This window comes from Caretta caretta, chromosome 7, assembly GCF_965140235.1.
Source record: "Caretta caretta isolate rCarCar2 chromosome 7, rCarCar1.hap1, whole genome shotgun sequence".
NCBI lineage: Eukaryota > Metazoa > Chordata > Testudines > Cheloniidae > Caretta > Caretta caretta.
Genome location: NC_134212.1, coordinates 66,449,836 through 66,476,956, shown reverse-complemented (window position 1 = coordinate 66,476,956; position 27,121 = coordinate 66,449,836). Strand labels below are relative to the sequence as shown.

Below are 27,121 nucleotides of genomic sequence, written 5' to 3'. Positions count from 1 at the left end.
AAAGCCATGTTGGCACACATTGAGTAACTTGATTTCACAGGGCCTCCTGGGAAGAATGTGCAGGAGGTGGGCTCTGAGTCTGGCAGCCACATCCTTGAATAAAAAGAGAAGGAGAAGAGCAGGAAGGAAAGAGCAGGCAAGGTCGCCATACCATACGTGAGAAGCGCTTGCACACACTGCCCCAAAGTACTCAATGAAAGAAGCATTCAAGGTGAGCCAATCTACTTAGTGTATATTATCGCAGCACATTTCACTGACTAATGTTCTTTTATTAGTGACTCTTCTCATAGGATTTTATTGCAATGTTATAGATCTGAAAGGAACAGATCTTTTTAAACAATGGGAAAAATAATAAAATGGTAAAAATGCATCAAAATTTGAAGTATTCAAATACACTAAAAAGCAGGATTAACATTTTTTCCTTCTATCACTGTGACAACACTGGACCACATCCAGTGTTGGAGGGATAGCTCAGTGGTTTGAGCACTGGCCTGCTAAACCCAGGGTTGTGAGCTCAATCCTTGAGGGGGCCATTTAGGGATCTGGGGCAAAATTGGGGATTGGCCCTGCTTTGAGCAGGGGGTTGGACTAGATGACCTCCTGAGGTCCCTTCCAAGCCTGATATTCTATGATCCTCAGCCAGTGTAAATAGTCATACTCTGACTTTGATGGAGCTATGCCAAACTTACACTAGTTGAGGATTTGCCCCATTGTGTGGGTTTTGTGATGACTTTGGTAGGATATTTACAGAGAACAATTACAGAAATGAAAGTATGCTATCATGGAATTCCAGACCAATATAAAGGTGTGTTTACAGTCAGGTTGGATGGCTCAAGGATACAGAAACTTTAATCTCTGGGGCATTAGTATGCACCAGACCAAAGATGAAATGGCTAGAAATTGTTGCCATGTGCGGCATATGAAAAATGAGCTAGTGGCCTTCATCTAGTTCCTGTAGTACAGGTGTCTGTCTCAAAAACATCCATTACCATACACACTTTCAGGGGTGCTGGAACAATTTGTATAGTGGGGTGCTGAGAGCCATTGAACCGACTGTAAACCCCCTTCAAGCTAGGGGGTGCTGCAGCACCCCCTGCACCCATAGCTCCAGCATCTATGCACACTTTACCTGACAGCTCAGTAGAGAGGTGAAGGACAGAATAAGCATGGGGACCGATTTACTGACTCTAATCCCTTGAGGTGGTCCCTCGAAAATGGAGATGATCCACATTAACAGGTTGGGTTGCAGAAGCAGGCATATTGTCAGAGGCAGTACTGTATCTGCTTTGCTGAGGACTAGAGATATCAGCTGTGTTAAACCAGCATCAACTTTAAAAGAATACATATTAAAGTTTGCAGAACTACTGGACCATAATATATATTATATTTTCATCCTCTTTCTCTTTCTCACTTTCTCATCTGGGTAATCTAGCTAGCCTATTGCCATACTGTCTGTACACCATTTATAGCTTCATGTCTCTGCCAGCATAGCTATATACCACTGAAAGAGTTTAATAATATAAAGCTTCTAAAGGAAAATTGCAGTGCAAAAAAGAATAACGTCACCAAGACCAAATGCCAGAACTGCTTCGATTTGCTTTGCAGAGCAGGCTACAAGTATCTCTTTCTTGTCTACAAGTTTCTTGTCTACAGATTAGGGCAAGGTTCTTGAACTACGAAGCAACTGAAAACATGGGCAGTCCTGAAAATTACAAACTGCTACAAAGCTAAAGTTAAATCATGGCAGGACTTTGTTTTCCCTGTGTTTGTAATTTCCTGCTTTGACAGGTACGAACCGTATCCAAAGCACATTAGGGGAGAAATGGACTACGATTTTGACTCTCTCCAGTGGTGTCTCAGAGTATGACTGGGATTGGTCATTTAATTTAACATTGGTGTGTTTACTCTCATGCAGAGGGTTAAACTAATCATCACACTGGACGCCAAGGCAGATTTTCTTTCTGGGCATACTGGTATTCTACACCCCCCTTGACGCCACCATAGGAGCTGTAATGGAGGGAGAACCCCTCTCCTAGTCTTCTTCACATTGGTATATACTATGGGCCAGATTCTGCTACTCTCCTTCATGATGTAGCTTCCTTGGCAATGGATTAGCTACTCAAGGCACAAAAGCACCACTCAGCAGGAGTAAAGACATGGGAATCTGGCCCAAAGCAAAAAATATTAGGTCCTCTAATCCAGAATGCATTAATAATAAAGAAAAAGCAAATATTATTCAGCAATAATCATGGGAACCTCCGAGTAAGTTACATTGAAGTAATAACAATGCCGGATGGATCACATTCTTCTTTGCTCTCCCAGTTTGAATCTTCTATATTTTTTTAAAGGTTCCCGACACATTACTCACATAAGTAATCCATCCTCACATAATTCTGTTTACTTCAATGGGACTAGTGGCAAGAGTAAGCATTACTCACATGCGTAAGCTTTGCTTAAGCATGGATTTTTTTTTATTTAGGAAAATAATAGATTATGAAGTGGCAGTTATATGCTGGCTCCTTGATCGATATGAGTTATCTTCTGAATCAGTCTGAATGAGCTGCTGGTTGAATAATGCAGATGTTTCTGTGGTTTGATAACTGGGTATCCCAAACAAAATTCAGACAGTTTTGGATAGTTTACGATGGTCACTTCATTATTTTTGTTGGCATATCATCCTGGGTTAGTAGGTTAAGTAGTTTATCCTCAACTGAACCAAGTAATGCTATCAGAACTCACTGGCCATCCACTTACACGTTAGAAGTCTTTCCTTGTTCATCTCTAGCTCAACTGATGTGAATGGTGATCTTGAACTTCTATTTTTGTTCCTTGTTTCTCTTAGTGTTCACGTGCTTCCTATCGTATTGCAGCTGCTGTGTCACTAAGGCTCCAGCTTCTTGTCTCTCTTGACAAGTCATGCACAGCACGTTCTCTGGCTCTTGTTAAGACAATCTCATTCTCTCACTGACTTACATTGATTTATCATCATTTTATTTCAGATATAGGCTACATAGCAATTGGCATATTTATTTCTAATCTGCTCTTTAAAATGGCATCATTCAGAGGTGCTTAACCACATTACTTAATTTTCAGTTTGTATTGCTATTGATTTCTAATATTCTTAAGATATGGCACATCACTCAATAAAGCATTCTGTTTATATAATTTATCTGCTAAATATCTGAGAATTTCCACTGGAGGATTGTGAAACAAAGGTTTGGACTGGTTGCTAAGTGAGCTGATGCGGTTCATTTGCTGGATATGACGTGTGTGTTGTTAAAATAATTTGTGAAATAAAAAGGAGTGTAAAGCGTACTAGCAAAATGGATCTTTCGTAGGCTGTGTTGGCTCTTTAAGGGAGGTTCTAACTCCAGGGCTGCCCTATTCCTGCTTTCCACCCAAAACAGAGGCACTGGAGGGCAGGTTGTTCTTAGCTAACACGGAACTGGTAGGCTTTGCTGGGAAAAGGAGTAGGGATATCGGGCAACCAGAGTAGACCCAGAGTGAAGGGCTGGTGGTTGCGCTCTCCAGTGAGGAGAGGTACTGGAAGGGAACCAGACCTCTGATGGATGTCTAGAGAGCTTGGAACAGAGTCATGAATGAAGCCTGAGGAAAAGGCGTGGATGGGAGGAGTTTGCTGTACGAGGGCTACAAGAACTACTCTCTGAGCAGCTTGGTTTAAACCAGATCTCCTAAGGGTTTAACATGTTGACAATTTTTGCAATTTATTGCAAATCTCACGATACAAGGTTCTTTCCTGAAAGCCCCAGCGCCTGGTGTTTAGTGATTACATAAGAATATCAACTTTTACTAAAATCTTGGAAGTTTCTAGCCCTTCTGGTAGTAGAGAAAAGCTTCAAAACATAAACCAAATGTATCCCAAAGCCTCAGAAACCACAAGACAAATTAAAAAGAACTCAATATGTATTCTTTAAATCTCATGATTTCTGGGAGGCTGACTCATTTTTTAACTCTTGGGATCAGCAATATCGGGTACATTTGAGACTTCAGTAGGGTTGTCCCTGGACCAAACCCCAGTAGAGGCAAGAACAGGTTGGAATGGGCTGGAGAAGAGTCACTTCTCTACACAATCCTATGAAGTCTCAATAATTGATAGGTTTGGTTCAAAAGAAAAAGCCCATCATTATTTTGCAAATATGAATGTCAGTTCAATTTGTTTACATGTGAAACAGTTAGTACTTGTGAATTCACCATCCTTCATGCTGGTCTGCATGATTCTGTCAAAAACAAAAAATTGGTTGATGTAAAATTAGGAGCATTCGATGATGGATACATGAGTTTCCATTTGATACATGCATTTGCCCCACAGTGGCTTTGGTGCAGAAGTTTGAATATCAGTATTAGATACTACAAGAATAATCCACAGAATGCCACTTGGAAACGTATGCTATGGTTGAACATGCTGAAACATGAAATAGTCAGAAATAATAGGACTGCTTTGTAAAGGCGCAAAAAAAAAAAGCCCAATTTTGCCAGCTTCTGTCTTTGGCAAATGCTATTCAACAAGCTGCTGCAAAGCTAAAGTTAAAAGTCAAACTTACACAAGTTGAGGATTTCCCCCATTGTGTTTGTTTTGTGACCACTAACCAGTGCCGATGATTCTACTGTATGCAGAGAGACAGCCTTATTTTGAGCAAGGAAGAGGAATCCAAATCAAATAAATTGAGAATCAACCCCAACATTCAACCCAAACTAATATTAAATACAAATTCTCCTTCAGTTAATAGAAATGCTACAAAATGTACCATGAGAAAGGCTGTTCATTAAATATTTCTGCCCTACTGGAAGAAAGGTAGAGCTGGAAATCTTATGGGAACAGCTTGGTCTCTTAAACAGACCTGGGCAAACAGTGCCAAAATTTAACTCTGAAGTTTTGATCCCATTGTTTAAGCTTACTCACTTTGTGTGAGTATTCCAGCAACCAACTCTCCTGCTGAAAAGGGATCTATAGATTAAGTCGGCAACAGGTTCATAGACCGTGAAATTCAAATTAGCAGACACAAGTACTGGCACTGGAAATCTGGTCCTAAGCGTTATGCTCATCCAGTCAGAAAAAAACATCACCTATGTGTGCAGTGAAAACCATTCAAATGGCCAATATGAATTTGGAATATTGAATACTCAAAGGACCTCTTACAGCAAACAGCTGGTTAACAATTCACAGCCTGAAATATGTTAGCACCAAACGTTGGCTGAATAATTTTGGACAACGAACAAATTAGTAAAAACAGCCTGACGAATCATTTACAAACAGAAAAAAGGGCAAAATGCAAAAGATAAATTGTGTGTTGTGAAGGCTTTTGATGGGCTTTCCAGCCCATTATTGGCAGACTTGAAATCTCACTAAGCCTCTACACTTTTGAGTGTTTATGCTAATTATGATGCTATTAACAGCGCTGGGAATCCAAGTTATTTCTGCAGCTGGAGTTCTATTGTGTGTGACTTCAAATGACACTTTATACCACGGCAGGTCAATCAAAAGCCATTTTCTCCATAAGAAACAGCAACTTGTTGGAATTATTAAATATTGTGACTAGTATTTTGAATTAATCGGCAAGAATTTCAAATGTTCATCATGCAAAACTGTACACACATTTTCATCCTCCTGATTTATAGGCACCTACTTAGTCATATACATGTTCAAAATCCTAATTCTCATACACATGCCCCAGTGCTTTTGAGGTCAATATAATAAATTCAGCAACATACTGCCAGCTTCATGTGATAAAGAAAAACAAGGGCAAAAATGACTTCTATCTAACTAACAGATCGAAGAACCATTCCTGCTCTCACTGAAGTCGAGCCAAATTTCCATTGATTACACTAGAGTAAGACTGAATCTAGTGATGGTGTTCCTCAATTTGAATTATTCATTGTTCAAAACGGGGACTCTTTAGGTAGAAGACAATAGGTGCATAAGGGAATAGACGATGAATATGAATAAAACCAAGAGAAGGTAAAGAAGCCAGAGAGGACAAGGCATAAACAAGCCAATTACACTAGTTCTTGAACTGGAATCTTAAATAATGCATAAAGTAAGACAAGGACATGCAGCAGAGCTAATGCTTGCAAATAAATGACTGTACAATGCATAACATTCCCATTGTAAGGATGTCATGAAGAATACAAAATTTGAAAGAATAGGAAATACATTGAAAAAAGTAATTCAATAAAATAGAATTTTTAAAAAATAATTTAATAAAAATCATGGTCAGAGAAATTTAACAGAGAACAAATTGAAATCTAGTGGAGACAAGCGTATAGCTGTAAGCTAAACAGCCTATAAAATTAGCATATTTCCTCAGTCTGTGAGCGCTATTAGTTCAAAATCTTTGCAACTATTCCTTTCTAACATTATTCAATTAGTAACCACCTCCCAGTGTTAGGCCTGCATGCTAAGGGTCCCAGGGAGCTGTCTGCTCTCTCCAGCTTTTCATGTGAATTTAGCATTGGTGGAAGATGCCAGAGCAACAGCTGTGAAGACTGGCGTATTCAGTACAATCACAGACAAGACTTAGCACTGCAAGTGTCAGTACAAGTTTCTAATGTGCCTAAATTGCAGATGGCTTCTAGAAGTGAAAGAGCAGTTCAGTCTCTATGCCCATGCAGGCCTTGGCTTCACTGCAAAGGCTAGCAGGAAGCTTACTGATTAGATATGGACAACAGTCTAGTGGCCAGTGGAAAGACCTCATTTCAAGCAGGCTATCATCAAAGGGTCACTTGTGGTCACCCTGCCCCTGCAATGAGCTCTGTGCGGGTAGACTCCTTCAGCTGCAGAGTCCTACTAAAGTCATGGGGGCACCACATGGGCACAGCAGCCTGCGCTCATAAAGTACATTGCAGGAGCTTGCGTAACATTGGAAGGTCAATGAGGTCAGTCTGAAAGTGACAGTCTACACTTCCTTTTCCCAGTCTTCTGCCTCATTCAGTCCTGTAGAGAAAGATGTTTTCATGTGGAGGTTGAGTGAAACCATGAATTAACAGGTTTACTAAACCAACCCCATGCCACAGGGAATTCATTATTAAATATGAGGATCTCTCATATAAGGAGTTGAAAACCAGAGCAAAAACAACGATTGTCACAGGTAATACTGTTCGCACTGGCCTCATATCTCAGCCAAGAAGATCTTTGTTGATGTCTCACCAAAAAGGATGATTTAGTGGTTAAGGCACGGGACTGGGAGCTGGGAGACATGGGTTTTGCTCATGGCTGTCGCATAGATGCGGCACGTGACTTTGGGCAAGTTGCTTCCTTTCTGTGATTCAATTTCTTGATCTATAAAATGGGGATCACTACAATTTCCCCCTAACATGCAAGAGATCCTGAGGCTAAATTAATTGATGGTTATATAGGGCCATTCAGTCCTCAGATAGAATGTGCTATGTACTATAAGAACAAGATATTGTTTTATAATTTTGATTTGTGACCTAGTGAGCACTGGCTGAAAGTGCCTTACTGAAATATCTTTAATACAAAGACTGTCCTCTTTGTAAACAAATTTGCCCTTTACTTTATCATAAGCAAAGGAGGTATGACATGTCATGACCTATCAATCAAACTTCAAATAGCAATTGCTAGCGCTATCATAGCAAGGTTAAATGTGACTGTACACAGAAACATTCCAGTAATGAAATTATGAATCAAACAGAAATCTTCTTTGGTTCTTAATGTAAATAGAACAGTCTTAAAGGGTTACTATCCAGGCTAAGCAAATCATTTTCAGATAAATGATATACTGAATACATTTTCCTTTTTGGATGTTTGGGAATAATCCATTCTGCAAACAGATCACAGAATGCCTTGATGCTTCTCAGATACATTTGTTATAACCACATTTCTTCAGTGGGTAATTTTTATAGTCTGCTGATCACTTGCAAAGACTGGGGAATACTGACATTTAAAATTTGTGCTGTTTCACTGTTAGTTGTGTGTGACGTGGTGGTATTTCCATTCCCTGAATGGAGCACTTATGTAACGTAGCACAAAACTCCAGTTGCAAATTTTACAATTAACATACAACTCAAAATTTGCACTATGTTGGTTGGTTATCTACTGTAAGGCATCAGTTCACACACTTTGGGCCTGATTTTCCTTTGTACCTTCTGCAAAATAGTAACATATGCCTGTGTAAAATGAGTGCATCAACACTAGTCCTGGTATACATTTATTTTATTATTGTTAGATTTAAAATAATAAAGATGGCTATCCAAGACTCTAGACACCCTAACATAATTATCTATCTAATGGTTATGATTAAATTAAATCTCAGCAATATTAAAATCTTTAGTTCCACAGAAATCAGCCAGCCACCTATCCCCTTTATCCTCAAGGAAGGATAACCTCAGCTCTCCCTAAAACCCCTCTCAAACAGATTCAGGCTGTTTCAGACCAAGGGGGATAAAACAAGAGCCCTCATGGAGAATATCCTACCAGACACCCCCCTCTTTTATAATGAGGCGAACCCAACTTGAGCACCCCTGCTTGATGTTGCAGACCATGGCCTGCTGCCACTCACCCACACAAGGAGACGCAGAGGCCAGCATCCTCTCTGTGCCTCAGGTTTCCCTGAAGGGGCTTGACTGAGAAGCTGACTGCAGCTGTGACAATATGGGCCAGTGAGAGAGGATCTCTTGGGTGGGCTGGTCCTGGGCCATTTAGAGCTTTATAGGTGACCAAATACCTTGAACTCCCCCCCCAGAGACCAATGGGAAGCCAGTACAGATCCTAAAGCACCAAGGTGAAACGACCCACTCAGTAAGCAAGTTGCTGCGTTCTGCACCAGTTTCAATTCCAAATGTTTTTAAGGGGTAGCATCACATAGAGCACACTGCAACAGTCTAATCTAGAGGCGACAGATAACAGTGGCATAATCCATATCCAAAAGAAAGGTCACAACCTCCTGACTAGACGCAGGTGGTGAAAAGCTGACTAGGTCACTGCTATAATACAATTCTCAAACAGCACCTGGGGTCTAAAATCACCCCTATGCTGTGAACGCTTCACTAAGGGCAGACATACTCCTTCAATCAGCGGCTGATATCACCTCTGCTGTCTCTTCCAGCTGCTTCCCTCACCCCAGCAGGATCACCTCAGTTGTGTGCTGGCAGAAGCTCAACCCTGATCCTTTCATCTGTGCCCCAATCCTGAGGACGTTATTCTGATCTGGTAATGTTTTATATCCACTTTATTCTATCATTTAGGCACCTACATTTGGATTGAGATGTCTAACACTAGCAACCTATGGTTGAAAAATCTGGCCATGATTACTACTATTGTGCCTTCCCACAGTCAGTCATTTGTCCAAGCTATATCTATTTCTACCTATCTACTTGACAAGGCAGTGTGGCCAAGTGGATAGTGCACTGAACTGCCTTTCAGAAGCCCTGGCCTCTATTCCTGTTCTTGGCCTGCTGGGTGACCTTGGGAAATCACTTAACCTCTCCATGCCTCAGTTCCCCCTTTTGTGAAATGGAGAAAATTATATTTACCATCCTTTGTAAAGCGCTTTGAGATCTATGGATGAAGAGTGCCAGAGAAGAACTAGATAATATTATTTCTTTTCATCTTTCCCTATAATGTCAGTATTCCTGACCTTTATTATTTCTTTTCCTCTTTGAATTCCATCCAATTTATCAATGTATGTCTAGTATTGAGATGCTCAGAAGGGTAGCCAGTGAGGTACAGGATGTATCAACCTCAAAAATCCTACATAAGAAAAGATGGTCAATTTCCCTGGTCTGCAATAGGATGCCTTTTCATACATGGTCCAAAAATATGATTGGCTTTTTTGCCATCATCTCCCATTGCAAGCTGATAAATCTTAAAATTTGGAGAATTAGGTCATGGCCAAAACGTACAGAAAGAGGGCAAGGGAAGCAAGCAAGAAGGAATGAAAAACGCAGAAATAAAGGTTATTGGAAATAAAGGGATGATCTGGCAGATAAAGAATACGAGAGATGAGGAGACTGAAAAATAAAGTGACAGAGAATTTAAGAATCATGCAGAATATGAAAAGCCTGAAGAAGAAAAAAATCCACCATCAAGCCAAGACTCGTAGCAGAGATGCAACTGTTCTTATCTGCACTTCAGGGCATGAAATAATTCCTTTTTTTAATTTTGTCTTTTTAATCCTGTCAATTGGAGCTGTCACTATGGATGTAATAGCAAGTATCCCCATCACGGTATCAAAGACTCTTCACTGACACTCCTTGAAATAGCATTAATGGCTGCTCACCAAGGGTAGTACATTTAAATTTTCTCATGCAATGTTGCAGCTCCCCTTTAGTCAGGTATCAAGCTGCTATTTCACGCTCTGCTTGTAAAATTATTAACAGCTGGCCTAACATACGATCCAACTGGAGTATGGCTTGCTAGAATAAGACCATGCTTAATATGGCTGTTTCCTAGCCTCTCAAGTACTTAGCTCCTTCACGTTTTGCAATGATCAGAACTGGCCTTTAAGCACAAAGCAGGGAGCTGAGTTTTGGGCAGAGGTGAGCCTGAACCAAGACCTCAGAGCTGAATGATTTCAAACTTGGGGAATGTATAAAATCCAAACCCAGATCCAAACTTTTCAAATGTCCCCATTTGTAATAGGCTGAGCTAATACCCCAGATATTGAACACCTGAGGCCTGATTCTCTCTTATACTAAGGCCCCCTTTACCGCACATTGGCAGCGTAAAGTGGGTGAAAGTCAGAGCTGGTTGGAAATTCTCTGTTGTAATGGTCTTCTCTTGGAGAATGCAGATTAGTCCAAATCAAAGCGTTTCATTTGCTCTCAAAGAAGGCCCAGTGGAACCCAGGCAGGGCCCAGCTGGAACCCTGCCTGCCAGGCAGGTTTTGAAAGACTCTTCACTGGCACTTATTAGAAAGGGCTGCCAGCATTCATAACTGTCTGCCAGGGTGGCTTCCTGCCAGCTCACCCTCTTGGCTCCTTGGCAGCCCTCCTGGATGGCTGATGAGGAGCAGAGACCCTGGACACTCAGCTGAGCTTCCCAAGGCTTCCAGTGTCAAGTTCTAGTGAACCTGTACTATTTACTGACTTGAAAAGCCATTTTACATTGCCAGAGTGGTGCAAAGAGGTCCTAATGTAAATGAGACTAAGGCCCCCTCCATTTTTGTGTGGGATAAAAATCAGTATTTCCTCATGAAGCTATCAAATCTTTCAAGGTTCACCCTCGCTCATTAAGAAGGGAGGCAGCAGTTCCGTATTTTACTGTAAAGAACCCAGGCAAGATCTTATATCCCATTTCGTCTCCATAGAAAATCCTGGCAGAAAAAGGAGGAGCTGGATTTGAGTTAAGCCAAACAATTTCAGTGAGAATCCTGCACCTCCCAACTTTGGCCTTCAAGTCAATCGGGTATTTAGTTTGCCTGACCTTGCTGGAAAGCGGCTATGGATGCTAACTGCTTAGATTGCAAGTAAGTGAATTGTAAGTACTGCCCTACCAAAAGATACAGTAAGATGAGCTCTAAACAGTGTACTAATGGCTTATCTAGTTCAAAACACCCTTTTTAAATGATGCACCTGCTGTTGCCTGAAAGTCGATTCACGGCAGGTAAGAAGCTATGAGTCAGTGTTTGCATTGAATTTCTTTTACTTACTGCTACTTTCCAGCTGTATTAACACTGCCAAGCCAGTTGATCTGATCATAATATAGCAGTTTATATGCTCTAATGCTTTATATAGTGCTTATTTGTCTTCAACAATCCATTACATACGTTATATTATTTTTGTCAGTGTGAAAAGCATGGTAGGCAGTTAACAATGAATGGGAGGAAAAGTGCAGGAACTGGGGAAAGCAGCTACAGGCTATCTTACGAACACCACCACCACTGGGGGCAAGCCACAACAGATTTGCTTACAGTGCTGCTGGGCAGTTCAGTGACAGTTTCAGAGCCTCCAGAAGCTCAGAATCAAGGTGGCACAAAAATAACTTAAAGGTACGTCACCTCTTCCCCTTCCCATGGCCTATTAGCCTGTGTTGTACCTTTATGGTATGTCTACCCTTGGGCTGGAGGCGTAGTTTCCAGCTCAGGGAGACATACCCTTGATGGCGCCATCAGAGCTAAACTAGCCACCCTGAGTACATACCTAGGGTCTTGGATGGGTACATACTTGAGATGGCTGGACCCTCCTACCTCTTGCACTGCTGCGACTAGTGCACCAGCTTGATCAGAGCTCGTGCGGGTATGGCTCTTTAAGCTGGAAATTACACGTCCCACTTAGTGTAGACATGCCCTTGGCAGCAGAGCACAAAATCTCAATCAATATCTGCATCATTGGCATGCAGTATTTGTAGGAGTTTCTGATTTATTATCACCATCAGCCCTTTGTATTGAAGCAGCACGCGGGAGCCCCAGTCATGGACCATGACCCCATTGTGCTAGGCACCATACAAACACAGAACACCACCACAGTCCCTGTCCCAAACAGTTTACAATATTTTCAGGTGCTGGATTATTTGGCACATGTCTGTTTCTACTAGTTTCTTTGCCAGTTAAAGGGATTCTACTGAAGCTCCAAAACTGAAATGATGGCATGGGGTGGCAGCAATTGGCTAATACTGTCATGTCACATTGATGTATTGCTTTTTAAAGCTGGCGTGTGCCATGAAAACATTGTGGCTCTCAGTCCCAGACCATCTGTAACGTGGAAGAGTTTCAGTAACGGAATCACAACATTAGCAATGGAAAAAAAGCAAAAATGTCACCTGCGCTCCCACTCTTCAAGCAAAGGATTGTTCCCCACATACTCTCCAGTGAGTTGTCCTCTAGTTTAGCTTTAAATAATTCAAACACGGGGGCTTCTGGTGGGAGAGTAAACCAATTGCAGCACTTTGTGCACCATTTTATTACACAGCAACGGAGCATGTCTTATTGAAGACTTAAGGACTGGACTGCCTTAAAGTGAAGGCTATAACAAAGCATCCTAAATAGACCTAACTGGACTCTGCTGATGATGAACCTGAACCCCAGAGAGAAGAGGAACTGCATCCCATCTGAAAGAACTTGACTCTCTCTCCTGATCCAGCCTTCCGAACCACAGAGGGACCAAAAGCGAAACTGCCTGCTCGAGAAAGAAGCCAGTTGTTGGGAGTGAGCTGGTCACCACTCTCCTATTATCCAAAAATAGCTGAGCATTTGCTCCCTTCTACCTCCTCTTTCCCCTCCCCCCACCTCTTCTATCTTTTTCCTCTGTTTAGTTTTGATCTCAAAAAGTAAGCTGAGAATTCTGGGTTAAAAGCTAGTTAATATTTTCCATCCTAGACAGTTAAAATTAATTTTATCTTGCATACTGCAGTTAAATACTAGAGAGGCAGATTGTTTGATTTAGTCAAGCCCCATCCAGAGCAAGGCCAGAGATGATGGAGCAAAGATGACTAAAGATGCCAGGGGGCTAGTTATACCTGATTATCATTCCAAGAGGTCATTCGAGGAGCAGGGCATCATTGAAGCACACGGTCTCTGTGCCAGGCATCAGAAACGGACTGACATAATGATGATATACCCATGCTATACCACAGGTAGCTAGATCCACTGGCTTACCAGCTACTTTGCACAGGTGAATGCCACTCACCTGCCTCATCAGGTTGGAAACTTGGTCAGATGGTAGTGTGGAAGGCAGGCTCAGAGGACAGAGAGCATGCCTAAGAATGAAGGGACTTGCCCCTCCTTCTGCAGAGGTTCTCTGTATCAGATGGGTAGCCGTGTTAGTCTGTATCCACAAAAACAACAAGGAATCTGGTGGCACCTTAAAGACTAACAGATTTATTTGGGCATAAGCTTTCATGGGTAAAAAACCCACTTCTTCAGATGCATGGAGTGGGTTTTTTACCCCTGAAAGCTTATGCCCAAAGAGGTTCTCTTCCTACCATTGGCCAGCCAGAGAGAAATGGGAACTAATCACCTTCTTGCTCCCTCCCCTCAGTTTAAACCTGGTCCTTAGAGCCTCTTGCCCCTTTCTAGCTGCCGCACCATCTCTCTCTGTAACTGTAGTACAGGAGCTGTGTATTTAGGATGTGGTGGGTCCGACCAGTTGCGTGTTTTGCGGTTAGGAAGTTTTTCCTCATGGCATTTTGGAGGCACTCTTCACTTAGCAGAAGTAGGACTTTGAAGGATCATTTTGCTTGTTGCAACTTGCAGCTAATATTCACTGTGGTTAGAAGCCAAAAAGGGCCAGTTCCCAGAGGTAAGGGAACTGTGATCTTGCTGATGGACCTTGTGCCCTATGGGAGAAGAGGAGTCCTGATGTCTTCACAGACTAAAATCACCCCTTTTGTACCACCTTTCCCCTTCACAGAGGGAAGATGAGATGCTTTAGAAGAGTGAGCTGAATGCTAGGAGTAGGCTGAGAAGATTCTACCCTGAATTATGGGTTATATGGTGGGAGTCCTGTGACCTACTTTACTGGACCCACTTAAATGGTTGACATTGGGGCATCAGGGTAGAGGTGCCCCTCTCCAGCACTAATAAAAGTGCAGCCTGCTACTCAAATCCATTCTGGTGTCTCTTTGACCCTGACCAAAAGGCCCAAAGGTTTCACATCATCTGTGGTTATGAAGAAGTTTGAGACCATGAGAAAAGACCCTGAAGTCTTTAGTCACTAGTCAGAGAGTGAACCAAAGAAAATCTAATCAAACCACAAGCTATTATGTTTTATCAGTTAACAGGTGAGTTTTGGTAACTGTAATGGCTCTTTGCGCTGAGGAATGAGTCTCAATATTATGAGAGAAAGACACGTAGTGTAAAATCTGTTTTTACACTCTCAAATTAGCACTGGAAGTCCAAACCAAGGATCATATACTGCTTAAACAAATACATAAAATATATTCTTGAGCCATGCAACCAAAAATGGACTTTCCTTTAAATTTTAGAGCCCCAGATTTTCTATCTGGGCCATGGAAGCGGTTAATGCTAGGGTAAAAACACAATATGCTAATGTTCTTGTATAGAAAAAGTTCTGAATTTTCACCTTTTGGATCTGAAATCAGTGTGAAGTGAAAATACAAGTGACTGAGTGTGTATAATTGGGGCTGTAGAGCCAAATGCAATGATTTAGTACTCTGTGAACTATGCATAGATCATCCTGAAGTGACTTGCAATGATGGTTTAGCCCCTTAGCCACCTCTATCAAAAGAGCTGTTATATTTGTTCAAAGCTAAGTGGATGAAATGTATTGTGCCGGCTTTAATATTCATTACATCCAGTCAAAAAATCTATCTGTATTTAAATAGGTTCAGATCATTCTTTTATTCTAGTAATGTGTAAGTGTTTTGGCATAGAACAATGATGGTGGCTTCATTGTTTTCTACTTAAAAATAGCAATTAATAATAAAGTGTTTGACAAACTGAGTATGGTGTGTATGTGTGTGTACAGCATGCTGTGGACTACTCATCTTCAGAAGAAAAGAATGAAGAAAATGGTTATAAATGAGGGACCAAAAATGGTTTTATTTCTTAGAAGCTTTTCTGGCTTAGTTATAGAGAGGCCTTTTCCAGTGCAAAATGAAATCCATTCTTTTACATTGCAGGGTTCAGATTGTATGAAACAAATATTTCTTGTATTTAAAAAATTGTTTAAGTTTCTTAAAGATTATTTTTCATGTTTGCTTTTCACTGTACATCCTAGGAATGACCAGGACTGGATGTGCTGAAATATCAGCAGAACAGTCTCTTTTTTGCAAGGAGGCAGTATGATCGAGTGGCTAAAACTCAGGCCTAGCAGATCTCTGTTCTGTTCCTGGCTCAGCCACAGACAGTACAGAAAAGGCAGTATTCCCCTCTAGGTTCATAGCACTTTGTTTATTTACACGTTGATAGATTTCCTTGGTTAAGGATGTTACATTGCTGTGCCTTCAGCACACCACACAGAAGACTGAGGGGGTTTGGAATGTTAAACTGTCTCCAACGCATCATCAAGGATCTATAACCTATCCTGAAGGATGACCCATCGCTCTCACAGATCTTGGGAGACAGGCCAGTCCTTGCTTACAGACAGCCCCCCAGCCTGAAGCAAATACTCACTAGCAACCACACACCACCCAACAGAACCACTAACCCAGGAACCAATCCTTGCAACAAAGCCCGTTGCCAACTGTGCCCATGTATCTATTCAGGGGACACCATCATAGGGCCTAATCACATCAGCCACACTATCAGAGGCTCGTTCACCTGCACATCTACCAATGTGATATATGCCATCATGTGCCAGCAATGCCCCTCTGCCAGGTACATTGGTCAAACTGGACAGTCTCTACGTAAAAGAATAAATGGACACAAATCAGACGTCAAGAATTATTCAAAAACTAGTCAGAGAACACTTCAATCTCTTTGGTCACTCGATTACAGACCTAAAAGTGGCAATTCTTCAACAAAAAAACTTCAAAAACAGACTCCAACGAGAGACTGCTGAATTGGAATTAATTTGCAAACTGGATACAATTAACTTAGGCTTGAATACAGCCTGGGAGTGGATGGGTCATTACACAAAGTAAAACTATTTCCCCTTGTTTATTCCCCCACCCCCCACTGTTCCTCACACGTTCTAGTCAACTGCTGGAAATGGCCCACCTTGATTATCACTACAAAAGGTTTCCCTCTCTTCCCCCGCCCCCCCCTGCTCTCCTGCTGGTAATAGCTCACCTTACCTGATCACTCTCGTTACAGTGTGTATGGTAACACCCATTGTTTCATGTTCTTTGTGTATATAAATCTTCCCCCCTGTATTTTCCACTGCATGCATCCGATGAAGCTCACGAAAGCTTATGCTCAAATAAATTTGTTAGTCTCTAAGGTGCCACAAGTCCTCCTTTTCTTTTGCGAATACAGACTAACACGGCTGCTACTCTGAAACCTGTCTTAGATACTTTAGCCACTAGGTGGCACTGTGTGTAAAATGCCTTATTTAAACAAACTTCAGCCATAGCGGGCAGAGCATTAAAGGACCTTATGATGAACACATCAGGTGTGTATAAGTGAGTCTGTAGCCAGGCCAGATCTGATACAGAAGAACATGACATGGTGTCAGGAGTAAACTAAGAAGAGAAACAGAAGGAACAGCCACAAAGACCGCAGGATCTTATCAATGTGTCTCTCTTTGATGCCCCAGAGAACTTCAGCTTTGACAAACCTTCAGAACAGACAGACTGCAAACAATATTTTGCAACATTTCTCTTTGGTACCAAGCTGCACAAAGAAACTGCAGCTATAGAGGTAATGTCTTTTAATCTATGCTACGGGGAAGCAGGCAGAGCATATCTTTAAATCTTTTGACTTTAACTGAAAACAGTCACAAAGATGACTGTGAAAGGGTTCTAAGTTTTAATGCATACTTTATACCTCAGAAAAATGTGATTATGAAAGAGCATGTTTCCACTACAGAATTCAAGCACCATGGGGAAATGGTGAATGTTTTATAAGAGCTCTGCATACATTGGCTAAAAACTAAGATTTTGGGCATGCAACACATGAAAATATCAGAAACAGGCTGGTTATTAGATTAACAGATGGAAATTTTTCACAGCAGCTACAACTGAAGAGAGATTCAATCCTCACCACATTGAAAAAGATAGCAAAACAGACAGAATTAGTCAAACAGAGCAAAAGGTGGAGCAACTTGAATCTAACTTAGAAGCTATAAACAGATACTTGAGTATTAAAAGTCATTATCATAAAACCTGTGAAGCAAGGAGAGAGAAATCCCAGGCAAAGGGGGACAAATTCCACCCTACAGGCACAAGGTGATGCATGGTCAGCTAGAGGTACACTGTGTAAATACATGGATGAAATGTGGACATTTTACAGCTGTTTGCCACTCCAGAGCAGCCAAGAAGTTGACTCATATTACAGACTATCAGAAGCCATGTTTCTGGGACCTAACACTTGTGATGACAAAGAGCAGTGGTTCTCAAACTAGGGCTGCTGCTTGTTCAGGGAAAGCCCCTGGCGGGCCAGGTTGGTTTGTTTACCTGCCGCGTCCGCAGGTTCGGCCGATCCCTGCTCCCACTGGCTGCGGTTCGCTGCTCCAGGCCAATGGGGGCTGCGAGAAGTGACGTGGGCCGAGGGATGTGCTGGCCGCCCTTCCTGCAGCCCCCGTTGGCCTGGAGCAGCGAACTGCGGCCAGTGGGAGCCACGATTAGCCGAACCTGCGGACACAGCAGGTAAACGTACCTAGTTCGAGAACTGACATAGAGCCTCCCTGAAGGGGGGGGGGGGGGAATTGAATCTTCATGGCAATATTATTGACTTTAAAACTGATTCAGGAGTTGATGTTAGTTATCTCAGAAGGGACTTACAATCATTCTCAACCTCTCCCGGAGTTGAAGTCATCTGACGCAGCTCGGACTAGCCCGGGAAGTATTCTGAATTTCATGGGCCAGTTCACCACAGAAACAACTTGAAAAGACAAAGGCTATGCATTCAGAGTGCATGTGATAAAGACCAATAACCTTTTCAGTTTCTGTGTGGCAGCCAGGATGGGCCTAGTGAGAGAGGTAGAAGAACTCAGAGGATTTGATGATACTGGTCTTTTGAAAGGAGATCCAGTACAAATCAGTTTAAGAGGCAATGCCAAACCATACAGTGTGCAAACACCTCTACCAGAGAGACCCTGAACATACTAGTTGCAGAATTATGCAAATTCAGAGGACACTGTTACCTGGTTGTCAGACTATTTTTCCAAGTATATAGAAATAATGTACTTAAAAGAGAACATGTCACAGTGTTATCGATAAATTGAAGTGCACTTTTTGCTCACTTTGGTATTCCAGAAAAATATAGTGAGAGGCAACAGACCGCAATTCACTGCAGCAGAATTGAATTTATTCCAAGTGAAATATGATTCGGATCACATCACTAGCAGCCCACATTACCCACAAGTGCATGGAGAAGCTGAGAGGGCTGTTCAGACAGCCAAGACAACCCTACAGCAGGAAGAGCCATGCCTTGCTCTTCAGAGTTACAGATCAACACAAAGAGCAGCTGTTAGATACAGTCCAGCACAACTCCGAATGGGAAGACAACTCAGAACTACTGTTCCAACTTTGGAAAAGAATTATCTCCGAGGTGGCCAGACTAGAAGAGAGTTGCCAACTCAGATACATAGGCTATAAGAGCCTACAAACACATTTATAATATGTCACTCAGAACTGCCAGGTCTAGAAACTGGTGATTGTTAGTGTCAAACTGGATGGAGAAAAAGGATGGCCAACTCCAGCTGTCAAAGAAAAACAATTCCGTGCCCAGATCATATATGATCGAGTCCAGCAGTGGAGAATTCAACAAAAAACATCAACATCTACAGTTTGCTCCTTAGAGAGAACAATCAATAGAGCAAACTCTACAGATGGCGGATGCAGAACAAAAAGATGACTCAAGAATTCAAAACCAACCACAACCACTCATTGCAGCTAATGGACAGTCGGATGACCAAGTTGTTACATGTTCGGGTCATGTAATTAAAACGCCAGTACAATTCAGAGACACTCAACAGACTGATGTGTAATGAACCACAAAGAAAGCATGATTGTGTATATATTGTAAATGGTAGGGAAAAAAGAGGGAGATGTAACCGAAGGCTAAACTGTATTATACAGACGACACTACGTATAAATACTTTATTTAAATGTAAACCTGGCAGAATATTAAAGGATCTTATGATGAACACATCTGGTGTAAAGAGAAAAGGAGTACTTGTGGCACCTTAGAGACTAACAAATTTTTTTTTGCAGATAGACTAACATGGCTGCTACTCTGAAACCTGTCATTATGCAAGGCACTGAATTTAGCCGTATGGAGTGGAAAATATAAATTTGTTAGTCTCTAAGGTGCCACAAGTACTCCGATGAAGTGAGCTGTAGCTCACGAAAGCTCATGCTCAAATACATTGGTTAGTCTTTAAGGTGCCCCAAGTACTCCTTTTCTTTTTGCAAGGACTCCTTAGTCTGCGGATACAGACTAAGACGGCTGCTACTCTGACATCTGGTGTGTATGAGCAAGCTCTGTAGCCAAACCATACCTGGTACATATCCATACCCCAGACTAGCACACTTCAAACAAATGCCATTGGGAACCTCTGCGTATACTGACCTTGGAAGTGAGACTCAACTCACTCAATTTACTGCTGCTAGGAATATCTGACCAGGTAAATGATAAAACGGAACAAAGATTGTGCTATTGAGAAGGAGGTTACATAAGAATACAGGGAGATGCAAAACAAACTATCTATGCTAAATTCATTTGTAAAATAACATTGTAAGCCCAAGTCAATACCATTTCTGTCACTGCTATTATTTCATTAAGAATTTCTTAAAACATCATTAAAATTAAAGGGAAACAGGCAGTTCATCTTTAGCATTCTAGATACGTGAAGTATTCTTGATCCCTAATCTAGCAAAGCACTTCAGCCCATGGGACTTAAAGTTAAGGATGTGTTTAAATGCTTGGCTGGATCAAGGTTATACCAAATGTCAACTCTGTGGTCCAACAGTTTTAAAACAAACATGAGTGGGCAATCTAGTGGCGCAGCACTGCAGCTTACACTGTGGTATTTGTGAGAATAAGTTCTTTGCATGCAAAATTTCCATCACTAGGTATCAGAGGCAGGCTTTAGTTATGACCATTGTTAATTTCTTTTATGGAAAGGGTTGACATCTTCCACATTAAGAACATTATGGGACCAAGAGAAGAACTGCTAACAAAATCAAGGAAGAAAGCATAGGAGAACTACTGCAACTGGGGAGGAGCGCAAGTTACTCTGACAAGAAACAACATTCATTTAGGAATTTGCAAAGCACATCTCAAGCTGATGGACATTACTACTTGCAAGGAAACTCAGTCACTTGATCACTTTAGTAGACTGCTATGGCCTTTAAAAACATATGTAGTCTGGATTAACTCTTTGGGAATGCAGAGGTGGATTTGGTTTCCTTTCAAAAGGAAGAGAAAATTGCAAATTTAAAAACAAACAAGTATTTAAAAACTAAGAAGGAAAGCAACTCTATTCTAAGGGAGTTAGCTGAAAAGCCGATTAAAAGACTTCTAGGTTTTAAACAAGTCAAGAGTACTGAAAAGCAGAGAGTAGCTTCTAGATAGACATGCAAGAATGTTGAATTATTTCACTTTAATTCTGAAAAATGGTAAACTGAGGCATTCATAGCCACCACAAAAACTAGAGCTGATAACTATTATTCTCCTTTGAATACACTGTTGTTGAAAATAGAATCCATGGTATTAGATTCTTTTATCTTAGTCATATTCAGTGCAAGCTTACTTGGGATAAAATATGTAAAGGTTACAAAGGAATGCCATCTCTCATAAAAATGATTATAATTAATAAATCAGCAGCACACAAAGGACTCCTTGCATCACTCCATTCCCCCAACAAGTTCACTGTGTGCCACCCTCTCATTCCCGTCTATTTCAGGGATGCCTCTATTTCAGCATCATACTGGAGCATGATCCACAGACCGGAGCTCCTTTATGGGTTTTTTTCATTGGTTGTTCTTTGTTTCTGGTTTCCGATTTCATAGAGCTATTTTTTTAAAAAATGGGTTTTCAGCAGAGTTCTTTGGATGAGCACAAAGGGCCCTAACTGCATTAGCACCACATGGAGTAGCCGAGTTTGGGGAGCACATGCGGGAGAGGTGGGCAGTGGCAGCAGTTCAGTGGATAATTGGGGATGGGACTGGTTGATCTGTGTCTACAGATCTAGCTATTTCCCCACAATGAGAGGGGCTGCAAAAGTGTGTGCAAAGTGTCACTCTGTGACCTTCTGGGAGAGAGGATTCCTTCCCCCAAGCTTCATGGCCCTGCTTAGCGCACAGGCTGTTTACCTGAGGGATGTGCTAGGGCCAGAGTTGGTCCTTGCAGGGCAAGTGCTCAGCACTTTCTGAAAATCAGGCCCCTTTATGGCACAAAACACTTTTTAAAATCATGTCCATTTTCTCGTTTCCGTTCATGTAGGTTGGCACTCCCCAAGCTTCATGTTTGAACATCCCAACATTTCAAAAGGGAAAAAAAAATCAGAGTTTCACCTGGTTTCATGTCCAAGCTATGGAAAATTGAGATTTTCTTGTTATGATGACATAGGGTTGTGGTCTCTGACATACAAAAAACCTGGGACATCATGAGCCCATAAAACTGGACAGCTGGCAGTGTGTACCAAGCACCCTTACAGATTCCCCTGGATAGATACCTCAAAAAAGGGAGGATCTTGGGAAAACCTGGACAGGTGGCAGCCTTATACAAAAGCCATAAACATGTCATTCAAAAAGTTTTAGCGCCAGCAGAACCTTTCAGCCAAACAAGTCAGTTCCATAATCAGACTTAAAACCAGGCAAATTTCATTTCAGGTTCCACAGCTCTAATTTCATGAGATATGCGAGATCTGTCTACAGTCACAGAGTACCAGTCCCTGAGTTGGACCCGAGTTGGACCCAAATTGGACCCCTTTGCTGACTTTGGCCCTTGGGGTCCAATTCAGTGCTTGCTGAAATCAATGGAAAGATATCAGTTGGCTTCAATGGCCACTGGATCAGGCCTTTGATTGTCTTGCAGCATAGTTTTAGATCACCTTCACTTCACCAGACCTGCCTTCATGTTTGCTGGGAACTTAAATATACAGCTTGCCATCATGGATGTGCTTTTGACATGTTAAGTTGCTAAGTGTTAGTTTTGTTGGGTCCTTCCATAGAAGGTCATCTTCTCATAAGCCCCTGTTTTGTTCAGATGTAAGTCACATCTCAGTTACTGCACTACTGGAAGGCACCCAGATAACATGGTGATGAGGATGATACAAGAGCATGAGTAGAACTAGAAGAGCTAGTCAGTTCAGTCTTTGACACGTATGAGGTTTACTAGATAGTACTTTAAACTCAGTGGGAGTTTCAGCAGCTTATAACTGTGCAGAATTTTACCTCCATCACTGTAAAAAGAAAGACCTTACAGCCTGATTTCAGTGATGCTTAGCACCTACAGCTGCCATTGACTTCAGTGGGAGTTATGGATGGTCAGACCTACAGCAGGTAGAAAAACGTGAAACATTTTTTGTGAAACTTTTCATGAAAAAAGTCCATGCTTTTTGCTGAAAAACATTGAAAATAGAAAATTTTCAAATAACTTGACTCAGAACCGCAGATAATCCGACCTTTATGCTACATGCTTTGACTTTCTTCTTGTTAAAGCACTGATTCTGCCAAAAAAGATGATCTGTATAGCTTTAACTGTAGTCTCTCTCTCTCTCTCTCTATATATATATATATATATACATACACACACACAGGATTAGGAGATGATATTTACTGTCAAAGTACTTGATATGCTGCAGTGATTGTAAAGCACAGAGTTATTCCTGGGGCTCAGATCCAAGGCAGATATTGGAGTAAACAAAGACTCCAGAAGTGACATGATTATCTCATCAAAGAGAATTTGACAAGATTCTTAGTTCTGATCCTCTGTATTTCTAGGTCCTAAAATAGGGTTTTCAAGGCCAAAAAGGTGAAGACATTTTCTGGATAGGTCCCTCTCTCTTCTGTGAGAAACAGTTTTGTATTCTATCACTCCCAGTACCTGGAATGGACTGAAACTATCAGCACTGGCAATGAGTCAAACAGCATTAATAAAGACAATTGATTCAAAGTGATTTGTTTCATGTTCAACTTTGTAGCTCATTATGACTCCTCAGTGAAACAAAATATTTTTCATGTGTATTTGTGATTTTCAGCAATGATTTAGTTTGATTATGCAGTACAATATAGTCATCATTTTAATCTCTCTTTGACAGCTAAATCTAAATTAATACTCAGAAAAATCTCAGTGATAATATCAGAGTTGCCTCTGAAAGGGGGTAAGCAGAGCTCTGCAAGGCAACAAATTTCACATGAATTAGAATAAAGAAAGCATATTAAACCCAAATATAATGTAAATATGTTGAATCATATTAAAGAAGTTCTGTATTAAAATCACAAATGAGTTTGATTCCCCAGAGTTTAAATTCCAGGGTATTACTAATTAAGAGGTCTCTTGGTTTTTGGTACTGTTTCTCTCCCTCTATGTGTGAAACTTGCAAGCTGCTAATTGCGTTAGTACATTCTAAGACAGAGTCTGTTCTCAAAGCAATTCGCACAGAGAGAGACTCAAAGCAATACTCTGTAACAACAGAAACAGCACCCAGAGACTCCCCGCCCTTTTGCTGTATTAACAATTGTGATTAAAATAGAGATAGAGGATGTAGGTGGATGAATGCTTGGTGTGGATAATAACTGAATGATCAGGGAGGTGCCAGCCTAAGAATCCAGTGTCCATCAGCTGAAGAAGGCGTCAAGTGGAAATAACCAGAGGACCGCCCGGAGGGCAGACTGGAATCCAGCCAACAGCCTCAAGAATGGGAGAACCAAAGAACAAGATAACATCTAGCAGCACGGAGCCGTCAGGAATGTGCCATCTGCTGATTGATTCAGCAACAGCATGATGAAGCAATTCCCATAGACTGGCAGAGGAAGAAATTCCTATAAAAATGGACTCTAGAAAGTGAGAACTTTGGGGTCTGATTCTGCAAACCAACTTCCAAGAGCATCAGATGTGCATCTGACAAGGCCCTGCTCCCTCCTCATGTCCAGGCCACCTGGCCAGTGGCTTGGCATGAGCAACTCTAAGGCTGGTAACTATGATAACAACCTTGCAGAACCAGTGTGTGTGTGTTTGTATGAATGAATGTGTGAATAAATATGAGATTGAATGGAGTGTTATAGCTATAACTAACTACTTACTATGATTCTTTCTATATTCACAATAAATGTGGTATTTTGACTTTCCCCCTTTAATAAGATCCTGCTGGTTTTTATTGTATTGGTATAACAAATGTTTTAAACTCTTTAGTTACAATTTCCAAATCCCTGTAAAAAGCACACAACACCATTTTAGAGTGCAAACTAAGATGTTTTGGTACAAAATCCAGCACATCCTTGAGAGAGAAAAATCGTACTGCAAGGTTAAATAAAACATAAAATAAACTAACAATAATAATAGGCACTCATACTACAGTGCGTCTCATCGGAGGACATCAAATTCCTTAATATACATTAATTAGGCCTCACAACATGACTATAAGTGTTATCTCCATTTTGCAGGTAGCATAAGTAAGGCACAGAGAGGTTCATTGACTTGGTATGCCTCACACAGAAAACAAGTTGCAAAATCAATACTAGAGCTCAGATGTAGAGTTAGCTGAAAATGGAGGGGGAGGGTTTCCACAATGAAAAATTTGCACCTTCTAGCAAAAGTTTGAAAGCTGAAAACTTTCAGTTTTAAATTGAATATTTCTATTTATAAATGCTGCTACAGTGTCTCATGTGAATTATATACTGAGTACCCTCTGCTCCTACTCTACATTATGGGCCAGGCTCCCTGGCACAACTGCATTTCCCAAGATGCACCATGATCCCTCCCTCTTGATGAGCTACAATTGTGCAACATGGAAGAACATGGCCATGGTGCATTATAAGAGATGTAGCCCAAGTGGGGAACCCAGCCAATAGAACAGAAGGGGGGGCATGACACAGCCGTACTGGAGCTCCCATGAAGCACTATAGCAGTATTTTTAAATCAAAACTGTTCAGTTTGTAGCTGAAAATTCCGTTCTCAGGCGTTCAGTTTTTTGATGAAAATATTCAAAATTGTCTGTGGAAAGACGACACTGTCTCATGAAATAAAATTCATTTTTCAGTCAAAATACAATTTCAGTGGAAAATTTTCAACTAGGCCTAATCAGAAATTCTAAATCCAGACTTCTTACATATCTTTTCCAGCAGACTGCTAGTCTAAGAGGGAGGGCTGCACCATATTACATGTATTCTGTGGCTCTACACCACCATCCCTCAGGCCTGGTTGCCATGAATTACATTGGCTTGGGCAGAGACACAAATTATACTTCTGAGAAAGTGGAAAAATTGGGTAACGGTATACTTGCCCAGTGCACAATAGAGGTCCTTCTGGAATCCATACTTTGGAAGCTGTTGCATCCATAAGTTCTCTCATATAGAAGGTTCTCAAAGATTTTCATTGTAGGTGAAGCTGGGTTTTCTGTTGCTTACAACTTTGCCAAACATTAACCATTTGGGTTGAAATTGCCCATGCCATGTGTCTGCCTAACACAACGTTTTGGGAAACTTCAGCCATGCCAAACAATTCTGGTGACCTTTTCTTTGACCTTTCCAGTATACTGCCCTCACCCTTTGGTGCAGAGACTTTAAATTTGGCAGGGAATTCACCCTGGTGTCCTTAATGTGTTTTTAGCCATCCCCATGAAAATCCACCCAAATTTGGTCACACTTTTCACAACAAAGTCACTTTAATAAACAGAAGGGTGGCTGTTTGTTTATATCTCTGTGTGACAGATGTGGGGCTGTGTATAATAATGCTATGAATACAGCAATGAAATGTTATAAATACGGTAGGTGACCTAGGCAGGGATGAGAAGTTACTCTATAAGGGCGTGATAGGACTTTCCAGAAGGAATGCAATGATGTAGGGTAACAGGGGACTGTGGGTAAAGAAAAAAACAAGAAGGCAACACAAAGGTCCCAAAAAAGCAACTTTCCACAATCAATGGGGGGCAATTACAAAACAATGGCATGTTTCCAGGCTCTAAGCAGGCCAATGTGATGCAATTATTTTGTCAGACTGGGAGACTAGAGATCAAAAGAATAGTAAAAAAGGCTTGTGAGGAAAAGAAAGAGTATGGGTTGCTAGGCACTGTCGGTGAGCTCTGAGCGGGAAACAAGTAGCCACAGAAAAAGGACCTGTGGAAGAGTTTATTGGGAGTTAGGCCTATCATCCATTTGGAAGATGGCGCAACACCTGGCAAGCTGGACATGAGTTCAGTCAATTCACTGTTGTTTTTAAGATGTCCTCTGAAATGCTTTTGATCTACATGTGTTGGGTCACAGCTGTCATTGCCCCAGTGGTCTGGACCTCGGTCAGTCCTGCTGAGATAAATCACAGTTGATACCTAGGGGACTGCAATCCAGCGCCTAGCCTGAGAGCGAGAGAATCATGTGATTCCATCCTGAGAAAGGCGATGGCGCAAGGCCTAAGAGACC

At 41.4% G+C, this 27,121-nt stretch overlaps 1 long non-coding RNA gene across 2 annotated transcripts; it reads left to right on the top strand.

The window, feature by feature from the left end:
- The first annotated feature begins 105 nt into the window (after positions 1 to 105).
- On the top strand, positions 106 to 24,815 carry LOC125640492 (uncharacterized). 2 transcript variants are annotated; one of them, XR_007357795.2, is made up of 4 exons: positions 106 to 211; positions 9,084 to 9,187; positions 11,286 to 11,444; positions 20,667 to 24,815. It is a non-coding gene; the product is annotated as an uncharacterized LOC125640492 (long non-coding RNA). The 2 variants fall into 2 exon arrangements; XR_007357796.2 differs by lacking the exon at positions 11,286 to 11,444.
- Positions 24,816 to 27,121: the final 2,306 nt, after the last annotated feature.